This window comes from Oryctolagus cuniculus, chromosome 3, assembly GCF_051225735.1.
Source record: "Oryctolagus cuniculus isolate XC-2025 breed Fujian yellow rabbit chromosome 3, ASM5122573v1, whole genome shotgun sequence".
Taxonomy (NCBI): Eukaryota; Metazoa; Chordata; class Mammalia; order Lagomorpha; family Leporidae; genus Oryctolagus; species Oryctolagus cuniculus.
Genome location: NC_142869.1, coordinates 38,739,207 through 38,764,521, shown reverse-complemented (window position 1 = coordinate 38,764,521; position 25,315 = coordinate 38,739,207). Strand labels below are relative to the sequence as shown.

General features: G+C 42.5%; 1 protein-coding gene and 2 pseudogenes across 1 annotated transcript in view; 1 reads left to right on the top strand and 2 right to left on the bottom strand.

Annotated features, from left to right (window-relative positions):
• Window positions 1-7,336: 7,336 nt before the first annotated feature.
• LOC100358872 (ubiquitin-conjugating enzyme E2 R2-like) lies at window positions 7,337-12,104 on the bottom strand (annotated as a pseudogene).
• A 6,184-nt stretch (window positions 12,105-18,288) lies between these two features.
• LOC100347735 (THO complex subunit 3 pseudogene) lies at window positions 18,289-22,864 on the bottom strand (annotated as a pseudogene).
• A 337-nt stretch (window positions 22,865-23,201) lies between these two features.
• CASP8 (caspase 8) overlaps window positions 23,202-25,315 on the top strand; it is a 60,966-nt gene continuing 58,852 nt past the window's right edge. Inside the window, exons 1-2 of the mRNA XM_051849294.3 lie at window positions 23,202-23,470; window positions 23,734-23,815. The gene's annotated coding sequence lies outside the window, so the exon portion shown is untranslated. The remainder of the gene's footprint in view (window positions 23,471-23,733; window positions 23,816-25,315) is intronic.

Here is a 25,315-nt window from a genome sequence, read left to right as displayed (position 1 = left end):
CGCCGCGGCCAGTGCGCTGCAGCCGGTGCACCACGCTGATCCGATGGCAGGAGCCAGGTGCTTCTCCTGGTCTCCCATGGGGTGCAGGGCCCAAGGACTTGGGCCATCCTCCACTGCACTCCCGGGCCATAGCAGAGAGCTGGCCTGGAAGAGGGGCAACTGGGACAGAATCCGGCGCTCTGACCAGGACTAGAACCCTGTGTGCCGGCACCGCAAGGTGGAGGATTAGCCTATTGAGCCATGGCGCTGGCCTAATCTGGGTCTTTTGTGACTCCATGTTGAATTTAGCATTCTTTTTTCTTTTTTTATCTTTAGATGTGATTTTTACATCAAATTACTGGATTTCAGTATATCCAGATTTGTCATACATGGTTGCTTATCCAATTAGGTTAAGCGTTTGCATTATGAAACTGTGGTAATAAGTCAACATATTAGCATCTAATTTTCAATAAGATAAGGACATTTTTCCACTGTTAATAACACTAAAGTTTATTTTCAATATATATCTTATATGTAAATAATTCAGAAAAAGGATCTTATTTATTCTTATAGCAGGTACACTGATGATTGTCACTGCTAAATTCAAAGCAGAAAAAGAAATTAAAATATTTGTTCATCTTTGTTTATAATCCCAGAAGGAAAGCAGATGTGAAATATTAGTCATTTGTGATTGTTGTGCAAAGTTGTGAGTTGGGCCTATTTACCTGATTGTTTCCTGGAGGACTGTGTGTGTTTTATGACATGTTGATCGTGAGGAGTTGGCCCATCTGTAACTGACATCTGTGCTTCCTGGTAAACAGTCAGAGAGGCATACATGTGGGGTGGGGGGGAGGCAGCCCAGCAGCAAGGGACCCTGGTGTTTTCATTTGAGCTCTTTTCTCCTTTAGAAAGAGGAATATGTGTTTCCTAGATTTAAGTCTCAAATGTCTAGCTTATGGAGTATAATTAATTTTGTCCAAAAATTTCTGCACTATGAGTTTATTTCATTAATCAACATCTCTCTTTATGTAAAATATATGCATCAGGGGGCCTGCATGGTGGCTCACTTGGTTAATCTTCCGCCTGTGGCACTGGCATCTCATATGGGCGCCGGGTTCTAGTCCCGGTTGTTTCTCTTCCAGTCCAGCTCTCTGCTGTGGCCCGGGAAGGCAGTGGAGGATGGCCTAAGTCCTTGGACCCCTGCACCCGTATGGGAGACCAGGAAGAAGCACCTGGCTCCTGGCTTCGGATCAGTGCAGTGCCGGCCATAGCAGCCATTTGGGGAGTGAACCAGTGGAAGGAAGAGCTTTCTTTCTCTGTCTCTCTCTCACTTTCTATAACTCTACCTGTCAAATAAAAAATAATAAATGCATCAAAGTTGTGCTTTTCTGAAAAGGTTGAGCCAAAATCATTTATAGTAAAGAAATAGATTGAATTTTTCTAAAGTGATTATAGAAAATGTAATATTTAAAAATACTTTTTGAATAAAATTAATTTAACCAGACAGCAGAAAATTCATTGTCAGCTTATTCTAAATGACATATTCTCATGTCATAGATATGAGAACTTGAATCTCAGTTTCAGCATTTACTACATGTATGAAATTTGACGTGCTCCTAATTTCAGTTTATCTTAATTAAAGTCTCAGGTATCTTACATAAAGATGAGTGATCAAAAATATGTTTAAATATCAACATATGTAAGGTATTAAGTATCTTAGCATGTGGATGTTTGGAAATTGGTACATTTATACTTTCAGATTCTTTTTCTTTTTTTGTAGCGGAGGCACAGAGAAAGAGAAGGAGAGAGAGAAAGAGGGAGATTCCATCTGCTGGTACACTCTCCAAATGATCACAATGGCAGGGGCTGGGCCAGGCCAAAGCCAGGAGCCAGGAGCTTCTTCTGGGTCCCCCACATGGGTAGCAGTGGCCCAAGGAATTGGGCCATCCTCCACTGCTTTTCTCAGGCCACTAGCAGAGAGCTGGATTGGAAGCAGAGCAGCCAGGACATGAACCAGCACCCATATGGCGCGCCAGCCTCACAGGTGGTGGCTTAACCCTTTACACCACAAGGCCAGCCCCCAGATTTGTTATTTTTATATTGGTTTGGGGAGTGTCTTATCCTCCTAAATGTGATAAAAATGCTCCCCAATCAATAAGGATTTCAGTTTTACTTATTTTTCATTTTTTATTTACTTAAGATGAACAAATTTCTTGTATTTCATATATACAGATTTAAAAGCATAATAATAGTTTCCACCTTACCCTCCTTCCCACCCGTGCTCCCACACTCCCTCCTCCTTCCTTTCTTATTTTTTCTTTTATTTTTTACAATAATACATTTTCAGTTTATTTTGTAATTGCAAGCTTAACTCTGCACTAAATAATGTATTCAACAAGTAGAAAGTAGAAAAACCACTGCTCCTGAAGTGTATAGACAAGGACTGTAAACAACAATCAAGTCTGAAAATGACAATTTCATTCATATACATTACATGTTTTTGTACTCTGTATATTAGTTACCATAAATCAGAGAAAAATGATATTTGTCATTTTGGGACTGGTTTATGCCAGTAAGCATAATGGTTTCCAGTTGGATACATGTTGTTGCAAAAGACAAGGTTTCATTCTTTTTTATGGCTGAGTAGTATTCCATAGTGTATATTTTCTTTATTCTGTCATCAGTTGATGGACATCTGGGTTGATTCCATATCTTGGCTACTGTCAACAGAGCTGCAATGAACATGTGAGTACAGATGACCCTTTCATATGCTGAATTCATTTCATTTGGGAAAACTCTCAGGAGTGAGATGGCTGGGGTCTAGGGTAGATCCATTTTCAGATTTCTGAGGAATTGCCATATTGTCTTCCACAATAGCTGTTCTAGTTTACATTCCCACCACCAACATGTAAGGGTTCCTTTTCCCCCACATCCTCACCAGTATTTATTTATTAATTTTTTTATTTTTGGATGATAGTCATTCTACCTGGAGTGAGGTGAAACCTCACTGTAGTTTTCACTTGCATTTCCCTGATGGCTGGTGAACCTGAACATTTTTTCATGTGTCTGTTGACCGTTTGAGTTTCATCTTTTGGAAAAATGCCTGCTCAAGTCCTTTGTCCATTTATGAACTGGATGGTTTCTTGAGCTATTTATAGATTCTGGAAATTAATCCTCTATCATATGTTGGGGTCTTAAGCCTGAGGCTGGCCCCTGACCAGCAGAGGCAGTACAGGCACTCCCCGACAAGGCAAACAGGAGAGGTAAGGCTGACAGGTCCAACACACCGCAAGCACCCGTGAGTTCTGTCAAAGCAGGAACTACATTATTAAGGAAATGTACAGGCTTATAAGGCTTACAAAAGACATACACAGTAGGGGAGCCAATCAGAGAAAAGGTCATGCAGATGTGCGTGGATCACGCACTGTCAACGTGTCGGAACTAGAGCAGACCTATCCCTGCCAGTGGTCTGATCTTACATAGCATAACCACAGCAGCGGCAGACACACCCCTTGAACATCCGCCAGGTGCCATATTGTAATGGAGATTTTAGGCAATGCCCAACAATCATATACATAACTTGCAAATGTTTTCTCCCATTCGGTTATCTCTTCACTTTGCCGAGTGTTTCCTTTGTAGTACACATGCTTCTTAGCATGATGTAGTCCCATTTGTCTATTTTTGCTTTGATTGCCTGTGCTTCTGGGGTCTTTTCCAGGAAGTCTTTGCCTATGCCAAGGTCTTGAAGAATTCCTCCAATGTTTTCCTCTAGTAGTTTGATGGCATCATTCATAGGTTTATATCCTTGAACCATTTAGAGTTGATTTTTGTATGAAGTGTAACGTAGGGGTCTTGTTTCTGCATGCAAAGATCAGATTTTCCCAGCAGAATCTGTTGGAGACTGTTTTGTCTCCAGAGATTGACTTTAGCTCATTTGTAGAAAGATTAGTTGGTTGTAGATACATGGATTGATTTCTGGAGTTTCTATTCTGTCTCATTGGTCCACATGTCTATTTTTGTGCCAGTATTATGCTGTTTTGATTATAACTATCCTGTAGCATGTCTTGAAATCTGGCATTGTGATAGCTCTGGCTTTGTTTCTGTTGTTTAAGATGCTTTAGCTATTCGGGGTCTCTTGTGAGTCCATATGAACATTAGCATCATTTTCTCTAGATCTGAGGTGAATGTCATTGGTATTTTGATTGGGATCGCATTGACTCTGTAAATTGCTTTGGGTAGTATGGGCATTTTGATGATATTAATTCTTCCAATCCATGAACATGGAAGATTTTTTCATTTTTGTATCTTATTCTATTTCTTTCTTTAATGTTTTGTAATGTTCACAGTAGAGCTCTTTCATCCCCTTGATTAAATTTATTCCAAGATAGTTACTTTTTTTTGTAGCTACTGTGAATGGTACTGATTTTACAAGATCTTTCTCAGCCATGGCATTGTCTGTGCATACAAAGGCTACTGATTTTTGTGTGTTGATTTTATATCCTGCAAATTTACCAAACTCTTTTATGAATTCCAACAGTCTCTTAGTCAAGTCTTTTGGTTGCTCTATATTTAGGATCATGTCATCTGCAAACAGGAATAATTTGACTTCTTCTTTTCCAATTTGTATCCCTTTGATTTCTTTTTCTTGTCTAACGGCTGTGGCCAAAGCCCCTAGACTTATATTGAATAGCAATGGTGAGAGTGGGCATCCTTGTCTGGTTCCAAGTCTTAGTGGAAATGTTTCCAATTTTTCCCCATTCAATAGGAGGCTGGCTGTGGATTTGTCATATATTGCCTTAATTATGTTACAGAATGTTCCTTTTATACTCAATTTGCTTAAAGTTTTTATTATGGAAGAATGTTATATTTTATCAAGTGCTTTCTCTGCATGTATTGAAATAATAATGTATGTTTTCCCCTCAATTTATTAATGTGATATATCATGTTTATGTGTATGTTGAATCATTCCTGCATACTAGGGATAAATTCTTTTTGGTCCAGGTGAATGATTTTTTTGATGTGTTGTTGGATTTGATTAGCTAATATTTTATTGAAGATTTTTGCATCTATATTGATCAGAGATATTGGTCTACAGTTCTCTGTTTTTGTTGTATCTTCTTCTGTTTTTTTTTAATTTAATTTAATATATTTTTTTTGACAGGCAGAGCTAGACAGTGAGAGAGACAGAGAGAAAGGTCTTCCTTTTTCCATTGATTCACCCCCTAAATGGCTGCTACGGCTGGTGTGTTGTGCTGATCTGAAGCCAGGAGCCAGGTGCTTCCTCCTGGTCTCCCATGTAGGTGCAGGGCCCAAGCACTTGGGCCATCCTCCACTGCACTCCCGGGCCACAGCAAAGAGCTGGACTGGAAGAGGAGCAACCGGAACAGAACCGGCACCTCAACTGGGACTAGAACCTGGAGTGCTGGCGCTGCAGGCAGAGGATTAGCCTAGTGAGCCACAGTGCCAGCCAATTCTTCTGGTTTTTTAATTAAGGTGATGCTATCTTCATAGAAGGAGTTTGGGAGGATTCCCTCCCTTTCAATTATTTTGAATAGTTTGAGAAGAATTGGAATTAGTTCATCTTTCCAAAGTTTACTAGCACTGAGCAGTGAAGCCATTTGGTCCTGGTCTTTTCTTTTTAAAAAATTTATTTAAGTTATACTAGTTTCATGTACTTCAATATACAAATTTAGGAACATAGTGATACTTCCAACCCTACCCTTCCTCTCACCCAAGCTCCAAACCTTCTTCCTCCTCACTCTCTTATTCCCACTCTTAATTTTCACAAAAATCTATTTTCAGTTTACTTAATGATTGAAAGTTTAATCCTACACTAAGTAAAGAGTTCAACAAATAGTTTGAAGAAAAAAAAAAACACCATTGCTCAACAGAGGAGACAAGGGCCATACACAGTTATTGAATTTCAAAATGTCCATTTCACTCCAATACATTGCATTTTAGGTACTCTATTAGATATCCCAGATTAGGGAAACCAATATCTGTCTTTTTTGGGACTGGCTTATTTAGCTAAGTATAATGGTTTCCAGTTTCATCCACTTTGTTGCAAATGACAAAATTTCATTTTTTTTTAACAGCTGAGTGGTACTCCACAGTGTATATACACCACAATTTCTTTATCCAGTCTTCAGTTGATGGACATCTGGGTAATTCCATATCTTAGAATTGTGGAATGAGCTGTAATAAACATGGGGTACAGAAACCTCTTTAATATACTGACTTCTTTACTGGGTAAATTCTGGCTTTTTTTGGGGAAGGTCTTTATTACCAATTCAATCTCTGTCTTGGTTATTGGTCTACTTAGGTTTTCTGTGTCTTCATGACTCAGTTTTAGTAGACTGTGTCCAGAAATCTATCCATTTCTTCTAAGTTTTCCAATTTGTTGGCATATAGCTGTTTGTAGTAATTCCTGATGATTCTTTTCATGTATGTATTATCCATTGAAACATCCCCTTTTTCATCTCTGATTTTCTTAATTTGGGTTTTCTCTCCCTTTTTTTGGTTAGTTGGACCTATGATGTATCAATTCTGTTCATTTTTTACAAAAAATTAACTCTTCGTTTCACTGAACTTTTGTATCATTTTTTGGATTAGTTTGTTTATTTCTTTTTTATGTAAAGTATGAATATTTATTTCAGGCTTTAGGTTGCAATCAATTTCAAAAAACCAAATCTAATTCCTTTCTTCAGAGTAACTGAGGCCTCCATGGTCGGGAAGTTTCAGGGAGGCTAAAGGGGCACATTTCATGAGGTTCAGACTTAGCATCAAGTCCCTGACACCCACTGCATCCAAGCCTTAGGAAGGGAAAGAATCCAAATTCACCACTGTGGGGCTGAACGAATGTGCACACACTAATGTAAATACAGCTAAACCTGGGCAAATTTGTAAAATTTGCTTTGTGGGTTTTTTTTTTTATTTTATTTTGCTACCCAGTATATGCAGCTTTAAACACATTAAGCATCTTGAAAAACTATTTAATTCTTCAAGAATCTAAAAACAGACCAAGCGTGTTTTGCTGTGACCATTCTGTGGAAATAATGTGAGGTGGGAGTTTGAGTTGCTGTCATTAAAATAAAAAAAGAGAAAAAGAAAAAAGAATCAATACAGTGATGGAAAGGTAAAGAGCGCAAGAATTCAGACATCTGTGGAGGGCTATTTCCTCTCCATTAAAGGTCCAGAAAAAGGAGCAAACAGATCCATAAGAAGAGTCGGCGGGAGCTGGGTTCTTTTTCCCACCCCCTGTGAACAGGTTTTTGCTGAGAGGCCACTGCTGGTTCCCCACTTGCTCCCCTCCCTCTGGCCAGAGAAGGAGGGAGTGCAGGGGCACTGAAGGAGCAGGTCACGATTCCTTATTTCCATGATCATTGTCATAAGAGTCAGCATCTCCCTCCTCCTCATCTTCATCATCAATGTCATCGTAGTCAATGTCATTGTCATACAGGAAATCTGAGCTGCTGTCATTGGAAAGCACTTTAGCTTTGATGCAATATTCCGCCAGGGTTGTGGGGACCTTCTCTCCATCCTTTTCTGCTTCGGCCTTACTGGCTGAAACCTGTTTCCTAATGATTTCAGCGCATTCTTTGTCTTTTCCTTTACTATCCCTCCATTTCCTGAACGTAACCGAGGCGTCCACATTGACTGGGGAGAAGGTGTTGGGCTCATTAAGCAGTGAGACTGTACTGAACAGCACAGTCCTCACATTCTGAGTAGGATTCCACCTTTCAGGGGTAGTTCTCCACTCTGTGGGTCATCTACAGGCAGATGAGGAATCGGAATGTGTACATCCCCATTCTCATAAATGTTAGGGGGCCACATTTTGGCCAAGAATCTGAAGGTAGGTGGTGAATATAGGTAGTCAATAGGAAACTGAATGTATGCCTTGAAGTAGCCGCTTTCCTAGAGGGGTCTGGGGGGTCCGAAGATGGCCAGCTCCGGGTTGTAGAGGTCGGACTCATCCACCAGGGTGATCCGGAAGCCCTCCACCGGTCTCCCCTGCAGGGATTTCAGCTGCAGCACCAGGGCCTTCTGCAGCTGGCCATCAGCACTTGGGCCTGATCGCTGCATCGGTGGCAGCGGCCGCCCTCCTCTCTGCTGCCCTCCAGCCGGCCGCAGGGGTCTTCACACACCTGTTGGTCGTCCGGGGTCCTGCTCACACACGATGACGGGGGTGGGGGTGGGGGTGCCAGTGGGGGCAGGGGTTGAGGGAGTTCCAGGGATTTGCTCCTGGTCCTGACCTCCTCTCCCTCCCACTGCCTCAACCTGGGGGAGGGGAGAGAAGGTGAAAGCAAGGAAGGTGGCCTCGCTTGCCCTCTCTCCTCTGGGGGGAGGGCACACGGGGCCAGAGAGAGTGGGGTGCCGGAGCTCCTGGTGGCGGTGGCTGCCTGTTTTGTTTATTTCTTCTCTAATTTTAGTTATTTATTTCCTCCTACTAATTCTGTTTTTTTTTTTTCTTTTTTTCCTAGGTCCTTTGAGATGCATTGTTAGATTGTTTATTTGATGCCTTTCCAATTTCTTGATATTGTTGCTGTTTGCTATAAACTTCCCTTTTAACATTGCTTTGGCTGTATGCCATAAGTTTTTTAAATTTTTTATTTATTTTCATTTTAAAAAGATTTTATTTATTTATTTGAGAGGTAGAGTTACAGACAGTGAAAGGGAGAAACAGAGAGAAAGGTCTTCCTTCCGTTGGTTCACTCCCCAGATGGCTGCAATGGTCAGAGCTGCGCCAATCTGAAGCCAGGAGCCAGGTGCTTCTTCACAGTCTCCCGCATGAGTGCAGGGGCCCAAGGACTTGGGCCATCCTCCACTGCCCTCTTGGGCCACAGCAGAGAGCTGGATTGGAAGAGGAGCAGCCAGGACCCAAACTGGCGCCCATATGGGATACCGGTGCCACAGGCGGAGAATTAACCTATTGTGCCACAGCACCGGCCCCAGCGCCATAAGTTTTGATATGTTATATTACTGTCCTCATTCGTTTCAGAGGTATTTTGATTTCTCCTATGATGCACTGTTCTTTCAGGAGTATGTTGTTCAGTCTCCGTGTGTTTGCATATGTTCTAGAGATTATTGTTAATTTCTGGCTTCACTCTGTTGTCAGAAAAGAGACATGGCATGATTTCCATTTCTTAAATTTCTTGACACTTGCTTTATGGCCTAGCATATGGTCTATCTTAGAGAGAATTCCATGAAAAGAATCTGTATTCTGCGGCTGTGGGATGAAATGTTCTGTAGATATCAATTAGGTCCATTTGATCCGTAGTGTAGATTAGCTCTGTTATTTCTTTGCTGATATTTTTGTCTAGTTGATCTGTCCATTGCTGAATGTGGGGTGTTGGAGTCCCCCATTATTATTGTATTGGAGTCTATGTCTCCCCTTATTTTTTATTTATCATATTTGAAAGTCAGAGTTACACACAGAGAGAAGGAGAGGCAGAGAGAGAGAAAGAGGTCTTCCATCCGCTGATTCACTACCCAGCTGGCCACAATGGCTGGAGCTGCGCCAATCTGAAGCCAGGAGCCAGCAGCTTCCTCCAGTTCTTCCACTGGGTGCAGGGGCCCAAGGACTTGGGCCATCTTCTACTGCTTTCCCAGGCCATAGCAGAGAGCTGGATCAGAAATGGAGCAGCTGGGACTTGAACCCATATGGGATGCTGGCACTGCAGGAGGCAGCTTTACCTGCTATGCTACAGCGCTGACCCCTATGTCTCTTAACATTTGTTTTAAATAGCCAGGTGTCCTGGAATTGGATGCATGGACATTATTATAGTCACATCTTCCTATTGAATTGATTGCTTAATCATTACATAATGCTATTCTTTGTTTCTTTTAAGTTTTTGTGTTAAAAACTATTTTGTCTGCTATTAGGATGGCTACTCCTGGTCTTTCTTACTTTCCATTAGCATGGAATATCATTTTCTATTCTTTCACTTTCAGTCTACATGTATTTTTGTTGGTGAGATGTGTTTCTTGCAGGCAGCAAATAGATGGGTCATATTTTTTAATTCATTCAGCCAGTCTGGATCTTTGTATCAGAGAATGTAGGCCATTTACATTCAAGGGTATTATTGATAAGTAATGACTTGGTCCTGCCATTTTCCCATAACTATTCCCATTGTTTGCTTTGGATTTCCTTTGTTCTTTTACTGGGAGGTTTTCTTCCTTCACACTCTTTCATAATAATGACTATCTTTCTGTTTCTGTGTGTAGCACCTCCTTAAGTATTTTTTATAAGGCTGGATGAGTGGTGACAAATTATTTCAATTTCGGTTTATTTTGGAAGGTCTTTATTTCATCTTCATTTAAGAATGAGAGCTTCGCAGGGTACAGTATTCTGGGTTGACAGTTCTTTTCTTTTGGGACTTGGACTATGTCTCTATTCTTTCCTAGCCTATAGAGTTTCTGAAGAGAAACTAGCTGTCAATCTAATTGGATATCCTCTGAAGGTAACCTGGCATTTTTCTCATCCACATCTTACAATCTTTTCTTTATGTTTTACTATTTGGCTATAATGTGTCATGGTGAAGATCTTTTCCAGTCATGTCTATTGGGAGTTCTATGTGTTTCCTGTACTTGAACACCCCTTTCTTTCTCCAAATTAGGGAAATTTTCTGATATTACTTCACTTAATAGGATTTCTAGTCCACTCTCTCTTCCCACACCTCCAGGATTTCCATTGTATAATAGTATCCATAAATCTTAAACACTGTGTTTAGGTTTTCTAATTTTTTCTTCTTTTTTTTTTGTGTCTGAGATATTTACAAATATTTGTCTTGTAGTTTGTATATTCTTTCTTCTGCTTCACCAGGTCTGTTAAACCTTTCCACTGTATTTTTGTTTAAAATATTGAATTATTCATTTCTAACATTTCAGTTTGATTTCTCTTCAATATCTCTAGCTCCTGGCAAAATTTTTCATCCATGTCATTGATGGATTTCTTTAACTCATGAATTTGCTTCTCATTGTTTTTGAGTAGTCTTATGATCATATTTTTAATTCTTTTTCAAGCATTTCATCAATCTCTTTGTCTTCACACTCTAATATTGATTTTTTTCTTCACATTCTAATATTGAAGTGTTGTTGTGTTCCTTTGAGGGAGTCATATTGTTTAGGTTTTTCATGTTTCTTATATTTTTGTGATTATTTTTAGGCATATCTGAACCACTTGTTCACAGTCCTGCTTCTGGATGTAGTGGTGTCACTCCCCAGGTCTCCCAGAATGAGAGCCAGATGTGTTGGGAATATTGGCAATCACCCATCTGCATCAGGGGGATACAGATTGAACTCTCAGTACTGCACATGAGTGCAATTTACTCCAAAGATTGTAATAGCAACATCATCAGTCCCAGCTCCTCAAGGCAGTACCAATGTGGCATGCAAGCATGATGCTAGGGCTTGTGCCCTGGGCTCCCAGCACCATGAGCTGGAAGGTTCAGAGGGAACTTCCTCAGGTCTGGTCCTCCTGAATTTTTTTATGGGTTGCTGCTGGTGCTAGCCCCAAGAAGCTGAGAAAACCTCCTGGACCCCGGATCACACAGAGTGAATGAACACAGCTCCAGTGCTTATACCCAGAGCTCCTACAGTTGGAGTGTGCAGGGGGTATGCTCTCCGCTATGTAAAGTGTCCTATCTCTGGTTCTGGTGGATCCTGAGGCAGTGGGTCTATTGCTGTAGCCTAGGTAAGAACAGAGTTCATCAGTAGCTCTTCCATAGCAAACCAAGTTGGGCACTGTGGAAGGAGGGAGGCATTGTGGCTTTTCTTTTTGGAGCAAAGTAGTTGCTCAGACTATAGCTCCCCAGGGTGGACTAGAAATCAGTGGGGACTGTGGCATTCTCCTGCAGGTGGTGGGGGCCATGGAGCGGCTTTCTTAGCTTTTTCTGATAATATGACTTTCTCCAACTGCGAGCTTGTGGAGTAGACACTGAGGCAGCTGGCTACAGTGGCTGGCAGTGGTGGCGTGTCTGTTCTCACTCCTTGCTGTCCACAAAGTCTCTGTACTATTTCATCACTTTCCCATTGAAAATGTCCCTCAATCAGTCTTCTGGGAACGTGATCCTTCCTTTGTTGTTCTTGTAGTGTTCTGTGGCAGAGGTGAGTGTCTGTTCAGCCATCCTGGATTGTCACTTAGCAGTTCTTTATAGTGAGAACCACACCAGGAGATCCAAGATGGCTGAATAATGAGAAGATACCTGATTTTAGTCACAATAAGATATCACAAAAACAAAGGAATGACCACATTCCTAGGTGACTGTGAGAAATTTTCAATGGAAAATGCACAGAACAGAACAGAGACTCCATGGACCAGAAAGGAGAGTGGACAGATATGCAGCAGCTGGTTGAATACCACTAGTGACCCCTGAAGCCTGCGGCTGATGGGAAAACATGATCTTCCCAGGGCAAGGTGAGAGGAGGTTGCTGTGGCCCATCTTTCTGGCCATTTTAACTAAGGCAGAATGCCACAGTCCTCACCGATTCTGAGTCTGGCCTGGGGAGCTGGTGGCAGGTAGGGTGTCCACTCAGGGAATGTCCACTCAGGGAATGTCCGGGATGGAGTAGCATGCAGGGTGAAGGGTGGAGCCCTATACCCCATGACTGTGGGAGTCCTGGGCATAGATGATGAAGCTGAAAAGGGCATGGGGTATGGCTAGATTCCTGGGTACCAGCCTGGTCTGACTTTGGAAGCTTGGCACTCCCTAAATACTGGGGATGGACCTTGCAGAAGGCTCAGGGGTCACACTGTGAAGCATGTCAGTGCTTTGTGCACTTCATTTACCTGAATAGGTAGGTACACAGGCACTGGTGCTCTGTGTGGTTTGTATGCCTGAGTGGGTGGCGTTGCACAGGCACCATAAGCTCAATCTAGGCAGTGAATCATCTGGTTCATTTTGGCACAGAGAAGGGCTGAGGCTGTGATTACATCAGTCAGCATCAGTATCCCCTCCCCCTACTGACTATGGTCAGATCAACCACAATCGCGTGAGCGGTGACCAGAGCTCCCTGCCGCCGCCCAGCACACACATGTGGATTTTGGGTGTAAGCTGCAGGCATTCCCCCAAGCCACAGAGGCACATTTCCAAGAACAAAGTCTCCAGAGGAGATAGCAACAAGTGATTCCCCAGATGCATAAAGACCAATGTATAAAAATAAGACACATGAAAAGGAAGGCAATATGACTTCTCTGCCTGTGGTGCTGGCATCCCATATAGGCTCTGGGTTCTGGTCCTGGTGCTCCTCTTGCAGTACAGCTCTCTACTGTGGTCCGGGAGTGCAGTGGAGGATGGCTCAAGTGCTTGGGCCCCTGGATTCATATGGGAGACCAGGAGGAAGCACCTGGCTCCTGGCTTCAGATCAGTGCAGCACCGGCCATGGTGGCCATTTGGGGAGTGAACCAATGAAGGAAGGACCTTGACCTTTCTCTGTCTCTCTCATTGTCTTTAACTCTACCTGTCAAATAAGAAAAAGTACATATCAAACAGACAAAAAAATCAACAAAGAAACAACAGGTAATATATGCTACATACTATTGACCAAACAGACTTAATTGATATCTATAGAAGATCTCATCCCACAGCTGCAGAATACACATTCTTTTCATCAGTGTATGTTACATTTTCTTTTTTTTTATTTTTGACAGGCAGAGTGGACAGTGAAAGAGAGAGAGACAGAGAGAAAGGTCTTCCTTTGCTGTTGGTTCACCCTCCAATGGCCATTGCGGCCGGCGCACCACGCTGATCCGAAGCCAGGAGCCAGGTGCTTCTCCTGGTCTCCCATGGGGTGCAGGGCCCATGCACTTGGGCCATCCTCCACTGCACTCCCGGGCCACAGCAGAGAGCTGGACTGGAAGAGGGGCAACCAGGACAGAATCTGGCACCCTGACCGGGACTAGAACCCGGTGTGCCGGCGCCACAAGGTGGAGGATTAGCCTAGTGAGCCGCAGCGCCAGCCTGTTACGTTTTCTGAGATAGACCATTTACTAGACTATCAGACAAGTCTCAACAATTGCCAGAAAATTGAAATTCTACAGTGTATCTTTTCTGACCACAGTGGCGTGAAGCAGGAAATGAATAACATAAGAAACTCTAGAAAGTATACAAATACATGGAGCCTGAAAACATGCTACTGAATGAACAGTGGAGCAAAGATGAAATCAAAAGGGAAATTAAAAAATTAATTGAACTGAATGAAATGACAACAAAACATAGCAAAACTTGTGGAATACAGCAAAAGCAGTGTTAAGAGGAAAGTTTATGGCAATTAATGCCTTTGTCAAAAAATTGGAAAGATATCAAATAAATGATGTAAAAATGCATCTCAAGAACATAAAAATAAGAAGAAATCATACCAAAAATTAGTAGGGTGAAAAAAATAAAAAAATATAGAAGAAATAATCAAAATTGAAATAAAAAACTATACAAATGATCAATGAAATAAAGAAAATAGCTGTATTTTTGAAAAATTAAACAAATTTGATAAACCATTGGCCCAACTAACCAAAAAAAGGAAGAAGACACAAATTTAAAAAATCAGAGATGAAAAAGGAGATGTTACAGAAATAAAAATAATCATCAGGAATTATTAATAACAGCTATTTTTGGACACAAATCATTTATCAAAATTGAGGTACAAAGATATGGAAAACATGAATAGATTAATAACCAAGGCTGAGATCAATTCAGTAGTAAAGACCCTCCCAACAAAAAAAAAAAGCCCGGGGCTAGATGGCTTCAATGCTGAATTCCACTGAAATTTTAAAAAACCAATTCCAATTCTTCTTAAACTATTCAAAACAACTGAAATCAATTTAAAATGATTGACTCCTCCAAACTATTTTAATGAAGCCATCATCACCTTAATTCCAAAACCAGGAAAAGTTACAACAAAAAAAGAGAACTATAAAGTGATACCCTTGAGGAACAGAACTGTACATTTCCTCAACAAAATACTAGCTAATCAAATCCACAACACATCAGAAGGATCATCCACCAGGATCAAGTAGGGTTCATCCAAGGGATGAAAGGATGGTTCAACATATGAAAATCAGTAAATGTGATATATCACATCAACAAAATTAAGGATAAAAACCATATGATTATTTCAATAGGTGCACAGAAAGCATTTTATAAAATACAACATTGATTCATGATAAAAACCTTTAAAAAATGGATATAGAAGGAACATACCTCAACAAAATCAAAGCAATAGATGACAAACCCACCGACAACATCATACTGTAGGAGGAGAAGCTGGAAGCATTTCACTAGAATCTGGAACCAGACAAGGATACCCATTCTCACCATTATTATTCAAAATAGTTTTGGAAGTTTTATCCAGAGCTATTATGCAAGAAAAAGAAATTGAAAGGATACAAATTGGAAAGGAGGAAGTCAAATTATTCCTACTTCCAGATGACATTATTCTATATATATGGGAACCAAAAGACTCCACCAAGAGACTATTGGAATTCATAAGAGTTTGGCAAAGTTGCATGGTATAAGACCAACACACAAAAATCAATAGCATTTGTATAGACAAATAATGCCATGGGTGAGAAAAAGCTTCTAAAATCAGTACCATTCACAATAGCTACAATAAATGGTTAATACCTGAGATAAATTTAACCAAGGAGTGGAAATTAAAAAAAAAATAAAAGAAACAGGAGAAGACACAAAAATGGGAAAATCTTCCATGTTTGTGGATTGGGAGAGTTAATATCATCAAAATGCTTATACTACCCAAGGCAATTTACAGATTCAATGTGATCCCAATCAAAATACCAAGGATATTCTTCTCAGATCTAGAAAAAGACGATCCTAAAATTCTTATGGAAACACAGGAGACCCAAAGTCATCTTAAACAATAATAAGAGAGCTAGGGGCATCACAATACCAAGTTTCAAGACATAGTACAGGGCTGTTATAGTCAAAATAGCCTGGCACTGGCACAAAAATAGACAGGTAGACCAATGGAACAGAATGGAAATTCCAGAAATTAATCTATTCAGCTACAAGCAACTAATCTACACAAATGAGCTAAAATCAATCCCTGGAGAAAAGACAGTCTCTTCAACAAATGGTGCTGGAAACACTGAATCTACACACACAGAAGTATGAAAGAAGACCCCTACTTTACATCCTACACAAAATAAATTCACAATGGATCAAGGATCTAAACCTAAGACCGGAAACCATCAAATTACTAGAGGAAAATATGGGAGAAACTCTAAAAGACATTGGTCTGGGCCATGATTTCTTGGAAAAGACCCAGAAGTACAGACAATAAAGGCAAAAATAGACAGATGGGATTACATCAAGCTAAGAAACTTCTGCACAGCAAAGGAAACACTCAACAAAGTGAAGAGGCAACCAAAAAAATCACAGAAAATATTTGCAAATTATGCATCTGAGAAAGATTTACTATTCAGAATACATAAGTAACACAAGAAACTCAACAACAACAAAGTAAATAATCCAGTTAAGAAATGAGCAAAGGACATGAACAAGTATTTCAAAGGATGAAATATAAATGGCCAATAGACACATGAAAAAATTCTCAAGATCCCTTGCCATCAGGGAAATGCAAATAAAACCACAATGAAGTATCACCCATTACCCAGTTAGAATGGCCATCACCCAGAAATTTAAAAATGACAAATGCTGTTGAGGATGTGGAGAAAAGAAGTATCTTAATAAACTGGTTGTGGTAATGTTAGCTGGTATAACCATTATGGAAGACAGTATAGAGATTCCCCAGCAACTAAAACTAGACCTGCTGTATGCTCTGTCTATCCCACTCCTGGGCTTATATCCAAGGGAAATGAAACTGGCATAGGAAAAAAATTACCTGTACTTCCGTGTTTATTTTTTATTTTTATTTATTTATATTCTTCTTTATTGACAAAAATCATTAAAATACAGTGAAATTTAAACATTGCTCATAGGTAATAAGCTCTGGCGTGGGCCACTTGATTCAGAGGGAAGAACTCACAATGCTTTACTTTCCCGGAGGACTTTGGACTGCCAGGAAAGCAGATCCCCTTCCCTCCATCCCTCAGCCACTCCCTAGTCCAGCCTTCTTTCACCTCTCTGTTGGACTTCTGCAAGTGTGTCTCTGGTTAGTAATCAGCTGACTGACCACACCCACTTCATCTGACTCTAGGGAGAGGAGCCGAAATTTTATCTCAGCCATTCAGTTCTAGCCTCATTTTTTACATGCTGCCATTTAGTTTCACTCACTGTCACTCCCTAGTCTAACTTGTATTTCCCTTATCATGACTTTGTACTTTCTACCTCTCTTTTACTGCCTGCTTCAGACTGTGTCATAAATTTGTTGTTTATAAATCCTCTGTACAATGAGGCCAGGCATACACTGACTCACTCACATAAGTGATTGACTGCCAGAGACCACGCCCTTCATGCTGTCCCTAGATTTCAGAGGGCTCTTGGTCAGGGCATTCAAAAACAGGGTCAGGGGCCAGCACCGTGGTGTAGTAGGCTAAGCTCTGCCTGTGGCACTGGCATCCCGTATGGGCACTGGTTCTTGCTCTGACTGCTCCACTTCTGGTCCATCTCTCTACTTGTGGCCTGAGAAAGCAGTAGAAGATGGCTCAAGTGTTTGGGTCCCTGCATCTGCATGGGGGATCCGGAGGAAGCTCCTGGCTCCTGGCTCCTGGCTCCTGGCTCCGGATTCCTGGCTCAGCTCTGGCTGGTGCAGCCATTTGGGAAGTGACTCAATAGATGGAAGACCTGTCTCTCCCTCTTCTCTGTCTGTAACTCCACCTCTCAAATAAACAAATAAAAATGAAAATCTTATGTGGACAAATAAAAATCTTAAAAAAACACTTCAGGGGCCAGTGCTGTGGCACACTGCATTAAGCCAAGGCCTGCAGTGCTGGCATCCCATATGGGTGCCAGTTCGAGTACCCGCTGATCCACTTCCAATTCAGCTCCCTGCTAATGTGCCTGGGAAAGTGGCAGAAGATTGCCTAAAGGTGTAGGACCCTGCCACCTACATGGGAGACCCAGAAGAAGCTCCTGGATCCTAGCTTGAGCCTGGCCTAGTTCCAGCTGTTGTAGCCATTTGGGGAGTAAACCAGTAGATGGAAGATCTCTTCTCTCTCGCTCTCTGGCTCTGCCTTTCAAATACATCAATAAATCTTTTTAAAAAATTACATTCTGATATTTTTTTGAGAGTGTCTTTTTTTTAAACTTTTATTTAGTAAATATAATTTTCCAAAGTACAGTTTATGGATTACAATGCCCCCCCCATGATTTCCCTCCCACTCACACCCCTCCCATCTCCTGCTCCCTCTCCCATTCCATTCACATCAAGATTCATTTTCAATTATCTTTATATACAGAAGATCAATTTAGTATATATTAAGTAAAGATTTCATCAGTTTGCACCCACACAGAACATAATACACTCTGAGATTTTAAAAACACAAAACTGCAACATCTCCCTGTAATACCTTAACTGTCAAAGTCCTAGAGGCACATTTTAAAAACTTTTATTAAATGTTCAGTTCTCAAAATTATACATATTTCTTAATTATGAAGAATCCTCCACCGCATCCCACCATTCCCAACCCCTCCATCCACAGCAGGTCCTGTCCCAGCAACAATAAGCTCCATGAATCTACCCCAAAGGGGAAGATGCAAGGTCCTCCAAGGACATTTCACAACTCACACCAACTTCCAAATATTTAGGGTGCCCACCAGCTCCACGCAGCAGACCAAACCCCACACGGGCTGGCCAGCCTCTGCCGGGGCCTCCGCTCAGGAATCATTCAGGAGCCCAAACAGCTTCACAGTCCAGCTTCCTGGCTGCTGTCACATTTGCCACGTTTGTCATCACAGGCAAAGGCTAGCAAGGCCTTCTGGGGCGCCAGGACACAGGGAAGGTTGGGGACCCACACTGCACCTCCTGCAGCTTGTCTCCTGTCTACTTCAAGCGATGTCGATAAAATGATCTGATGCAGATGCCAGCATTTTCCCATCGTGACTGAAACGGACAGCCCTCAGGGGCCAATCCAGCCCGGAAAAGCCCCGGACACACACTAACTCGTCCACATACAGGGCCATCTCCCTGTAGCAAAGTTCTTCCCCATGGGGTCAAAGTCAATGGAGCTGCGGTTGGAATGCTGGGCACTGATGGACCGCACAGCCTTCAGTTCGGGGTAGCCATGGATGTTGATGCAACCATAGGCATTGGCCGGAAGAACATGTTCTTATCGTTGCTCCAGGAGAGTTCGTTGACCTCACACTTGAACCGCGCCTCTGCTTTGGAACCGTGTGTCTTGGCATCCATCAGGGTCAGCACATCGTCCTCGTTGCCCACCAGGACTCCCGCAGATGGTAATGACCTCCCCTTTGGTGTTCACGGTGGCAATGCATTTCGTAGTCCTCACATCCGGGATGCGATTGGTTTTATCTCCCGATGCCGTGACAAAGAGGTCGAGGTTACTTGGATGCCAACACAGCTGGGTCCATGCTCTCCCCGTGTCCCCGGTAATTGTTTTCTTTAACCAACAGGTCCTTCTCTAAGAGAAAGACGCTGGCTGTGTCGTCGAAGGACCCCAATTCTAAGCGATGCCCGTCTCAGCTCCAGGCCACCGAGTGCACCTTGGCGCTGTCAACAGGGGAACTCGTGCGTCTTGCTGTGGTCCGGGACAGCTCCTGCATCCTGAGCACGTAGTGCGACGGGCCGCTGCTCATTGAGCCCGGTCCTCTTGAGCCCAGCGTCGAAGGCCCCTGGCAGCCAGGGCGCACCGCCAGGGCGAGCTCACAGACCACAGCTCGCGCACCGCGGCTCCGGCACAACCAGTCTTGGCGCCCTTCCGTGTTCATAGCAGATCAAGTCACAACAGCTAAGACACTGAAGCACCTAGATGTGATTCAGCTGATGGCTGTATAAAAATGTGTTATACATACACACGGTGGAATACTGCTCAGCCATACAAAGAATGAAATCCTGACTTTTGCAGCAAAATGGATGTGACGGGCTAGCATTATGTTCAATAAGCCAGACCCCAGAAGACAAATATCATGTTTTCTCTGATTTCTGGTGGTTAATATATAGAGAGTATAAAATTTTTAATGTATGTGAGTCAAAATGACATCTTTGGATTATTGTTTATAGTCCTTGTCTATATTCCTGATGGACAGTAGGCTTACTACATTTTACTTGTTGAACTCTTTATTTTGTGGAGAGTTAAGTCTCTGACTATAAAGAAAATTAAAAAATATGTTATTGCGAAAGTTAAAAAAGAAGGGAAGGAAGGAGAGAGGAAGGGAAGTGTCAGCATATTTATAGAATTGTTTTTATGAATGACATTAAATCTGTTCTCTTTATATTAATTTTTAAAATGTAAATAAAACAATTTTTAAGATTTATATTTTATTAATTTGAAAGGCAGAGTTACAGAGAGAGAGAGAGACAAAGAGAGAGAGTTCTTTTCATCAGCTGGTTTACTCCCCAAATGACCACAATGGCCAGGGCTTGGCCAGACTAAAGCCAAGAGCCAGGAGTTTCTTCTGGGTCTCCTACATGGGTGCAGGGCAAATGCACTTGGGCCATCTTCTGCTGCTTTTCCCAGGCTCATTAGGAGGGAGCTGAATTGGAAATGGAGCACTGGGACTCGAACCAGTGCCCATATGGGATGCCAGTATTGCAGGTGGAGGGTTTACAGTCTATGCCCCAACACCGGTCCCAATAAAATAATTAAAAAAAAAATTAATGGAAAATGTGTTTCATGAGAAAATCTGCATGGCTTTCAAAATTTTTTATTCAAAATAAACTTACATTTCTAAAATTAATTTTAAAAACCCACACCGGTAATTTGAAAGGGAAAATCTACTGCGAAGAATTATTAACTAGTAAAGCAAGGTTGATAACCAAAGGTACATGAGCACTGTGAAGAATGTGGGAGGAGCAAATAGAGAAGTTGACTGGGTGACATGCCCGGAGCTTGTCTGCAGTGGGCCCATGCGTGACGGGTGAGCAGGAAGCTGCCCACTGGAGTGCTGGCGAAATTCCCCGAGGGTAGAGACCATGGGTCGTTCTGGTTTTTGACTTATTTATTTATACAAAGGGGACAAGTTTCATGTATTTCATAAATACAGTTTTAAGAGCCTAATGATACTCCCCACCACACCTCTCCCTCTGTGCTTCCTTCTTTTTTTCTCATTTTTCTTCTAAATTTTACAATGACGTACTTTCAATTTTCTTTATAATCACAAGATTAAATAAAGAATTCAACAACTAGTAAGTAGAAAAACCACTGATCCTCAAGAATATAGACAAGGGCTATAAACAATAATCAAGTTTCCAAATGTCAATTTTGCTCATATACATTACATTTTTGTAAACTTGATGGTCTCAAGTTTCATCCATTTTGTTGCAAAAGACAGGATTTCATTCTTTTTTTACAACTGTGTAGTATTCCATGGTGTATACATACCACAATTTCTTTATCTAGTCTTCAGTTGACAGACATGTGGGTTGAGTCTGTGTCTTAGCTATTGAGTTGAGCTGCAAATATAAATATGGAGGTGCAGATAATTCTTTCATGTGCTGATTTCATTTCCTTTGGGTAAATTCCCAGGATTGGAACTGCTGACACCATGAGGTCCTCTAAAAGGCTCTAAGAAAGAAATCAGGCCATGAAACAGGAAGAAAACGCCTGAGAAACCTTGTTCTCCCTGAGGTCTTGCACTTTCTCTCTGGTGCCCTCTACTGACAATGCCTAAAGTTATGACAAGTTCTAGGGAATCAACACAGTGTCAGAAAGTGAGAGAGAGTACATTTGGAGCTTTTACTGGCAAAATATTGATTGATGCTGGGACGGTATGTTGGCACTGTTTTTAAAAACAAAATGTGTGCTATGTATGTGTATATGCTGATATTTGTTCTCACTTGTTGTGCATCTACTGGGCATGGCAGCAGCTATTCTAAGTATTTTATGTGTGGGAACTCATTGGATTCTCATAACAACCCCCAGTTGCAGGAATCACTATCTCTACTCTCTGGATAACGAAACTGATCGCCCGAGATGTTGAGGACGTTGCAGAAGGTCACACAGCTGGAAAGTGACAGAACAAAAATTGTCAAAGCTTTATTAGCCTAGAGAAAAAGCCTGAAACAAACAATGAAAACAGGAACAGTGGTGGCCTCAAGGAAGTATTAAAAAGCCCCCCCCCGGGGGGGGGCTGACGCCATCGAATAGTAGGTTAAGCCTCCACCTGCAGTGCCGGCATTCCATGTGGGCACTGCTTCAAGTCCCAGCTGCCCCACTTCTGAACCAGTTCCCTCCTAATGGCCTGGGAAAGCAGTAGAAGATGGCCAAGTGCTTGTGCCCCTGCCCCCATGTGTGAGACCTGGAAGAAGCTCCTGGCTCCTGGCTTTGGATCGGCTCTGGCTGTTGTGACCATCTGCAGAGTGAATCAATGGATGGAAGTCCTCTCTCTGTTTCCCGCTCTCTCCGTAATTCTGCCTCTCAAATAAATGAATACATCTTAAAAAAAGAGAGAGAGAGAGAGAGAGAGAGAAAGCCACAGGAGAGGCTTTCACTTTTAAAATCAGTACTGTGAGCGGTGCTGTGGCATAGTGGGTAAAGCCGCCATCTGTAGTGCCGGCATCCCATATGTGCTCCAGTTCGAGTCCCGGCTGCTCCACTTCCAATCCAGCTCTCTGCTATGGCCTGGGAAAGCAGTGGAGGATGGCCCAAGTCCTTGGGCCCCTGCACCCATGTGGGAGACCCAGAAGAAGCTCCTGGCTCCTGGCTTCAGGTCGGCCCAGCTCTGGCCATTGCAGCCATTTAGGGAGTGAACCAGCAGATGGAAGATCTCTCTCTTTCTCTCTCTCTGCCTCTGCTTCTCTGTAACTCTTCCTTTCAAATAAATAAATATTTAAAAAATTGGTACTAAAAATACACAAATAAATGTGGGGACAAATTTACTGCTTTTTTTCTTTTAATTTATTTGTAGGAAGGTGGGATTTGGGGGGTGGGGTGGGGAGAAGATGGGAGGGGAGTGTTTTCCATAGAATAACACTATTAATGCACGACAGATCTCAATGCCAGGCGTTGAGAAACAAATGCCCCAGAAGTGGTGAGAGCACACGCGGGTGAGCCCCGGGGTGGGGAGGGACTTTCCTGGCAGGGGTGGCAGTGACCTGGGCAAAGGTTGAGAGGAGGGAGAGTCCTGGGGTTCTGGCTCGCAGAGATCTGGGCGGGTCCCAGGGCTGGGTGAGCCAGGCTGAACTGCCTGTCTGCCAACCCTACCCAGTAGCTTGAGGAAGACGGCAGCCAGGAGCTGCCCCAGGGGCACCGTGAGCAAGGCCACTGGCGCGTAGGAAGCACCTGCGCGCTGTCATGGTGTCTATGTCTGCGGCCCACCGCCCGGCACCAGCCTTACCTAGGAGTCATTTCCACGTGGAAAGAGCGGGCCCCGCGGAGTAAAGGAAGCTTGTACATCCCGCAGTAAGTGAAGGGCACAGCCAAAATGTGAATGCACACCCTGCTCCTTCCGCCACACCAACTGCTTTCCAGATGGTAAAGGAAGAGCCCCCCCCCCCACCCCCTCCAGTCGCCTGCTTCTGGGAGGCTGCCCCCAGCGGCTGACTCACAGCTGGAGGTATTTTCTCCATAATGGCTGTGGGCTTCTGGCCAGATCAGCAAAGGGAGGGGCTCACCGTCGGCATTGGCAGCCGCTTCCACTCACTGTCACTTCCTCTTCCTTCCAGGAGCAGTGTGGAAGGCACTCTCTTGCAGACTGTGTTAGGTTGACCCTGGCGGCCGGAGCGCTCAGACCTTGTGGACGCTGAGGTGAGCCTGGGATTTCCAGAGGAGCTTTGGAGGGCAGAGAAGTGATGGTTACTGCTGTCACGCTCCGTCCGGACACAATGGGCTGCAGGAAGTGGTGCCAACGGAGACCTACCCAGGCTCTCTTTGGTTCTTAGTCCGCGGCTGTTTCCTGCGTGCTGGAATCGTGGGGGCAGTATTTAGTCAAGTTCCTGATGCCTGTGCTGGGAGCTAATGCGTTGACCCCTAACATGTGTGTCCCCACAACAACGTAGGAACTGGGGTGCTGGGTAGGGCACACTGTTCGACGACCATGGGTGACATAGTGAGAAGTTCCCCTCTTGCTACCTCTCTGACATCAGAGGGGAGAGCCCATTGTCATCACTGTGTCATATGCTACGCCATTACATTATGTCTCAAAACACGCGAATTTTCCTTGTTAAAACAAAAAAGTGTGACAGCATCTGGCGAGAACCGAGAAATAATGTCACAATTTTCTTTTGTTAAATTTCACAGTTCCTTTTTTATAACACATGCATTGCTCTTTCCTTTGTGCTAATAATACAAAATGCTCTTTTATGGTTCTTTTATTTATGTAGGTTGTTTAAGGAAGTGAATCAATTACAATTAGATAAATTAACAAATACATAGGAAAAGTGATAAAAATTGCTAAAGTCATTCAGGAGGGACCTAAGTGGGCAGATTCATGAGGAGACACCAAAAGCACCCAGTTAATGATTCAGCTATAGAAGCCCAGGCTGTGTAAGGAAAGTTCTAGAATAATCCTTGGTCAGAGACTGGCGATTTTAGGATAATGTTGACATACTCTTTTACATCTGAGTCTCCCTGCACATGTTCTTTTTCAACCTGGGAAAATAACAAAGGGTGGGCATGGAATAGATTACTTGCGATAGTGCTTTTTCTTGTTGGATGCAAGGAATGGTTTCACCAGATCTTCTGGCTAAGCGAGAAGGAGACAGCACAGTCATTTACCAGTGGAGCGCGGGACGGCGGTCCCCCTACACCTCACGTCCCAGTCCTCCTCCTCGTACCACTTTATATACGGAAGGCTATCTTTTCTGGCATTCAATTCGATATTTTTATATAACATAATTGTCTCTTGATTAACGGATCTTATGTCACTCATGTCAAGGTTGTTAGTTGAGCTATAGCACTACTTCTTTTCTTTCTTAGCTTCTAGGAAAGGCACATAATTATGCCACATCGTGTGCATTGTCTATGTCTCATTTTAGTTTTGATTATATTTATTTAATTTCTACTTTGCAAGATATTAACTTCTGCACCTTTTTTTCATCCTTGTATTTTCAGTGTCCTAACTCTTGGCATGTTTGTTGTAAGCAGTGTGTTTTTTTTTAATCTAGTCTCTCTTATTTTTTATGTAGTCTCGTATTTGATTTATTTTCACTTAATGTAACTATTGATCAGATTGGAATTAAATTTACTTATCTTTCTAGTTGTTTTTCTATTTGTAGCAATGGTTCACTTTTCTCAGCTTTCTTGACT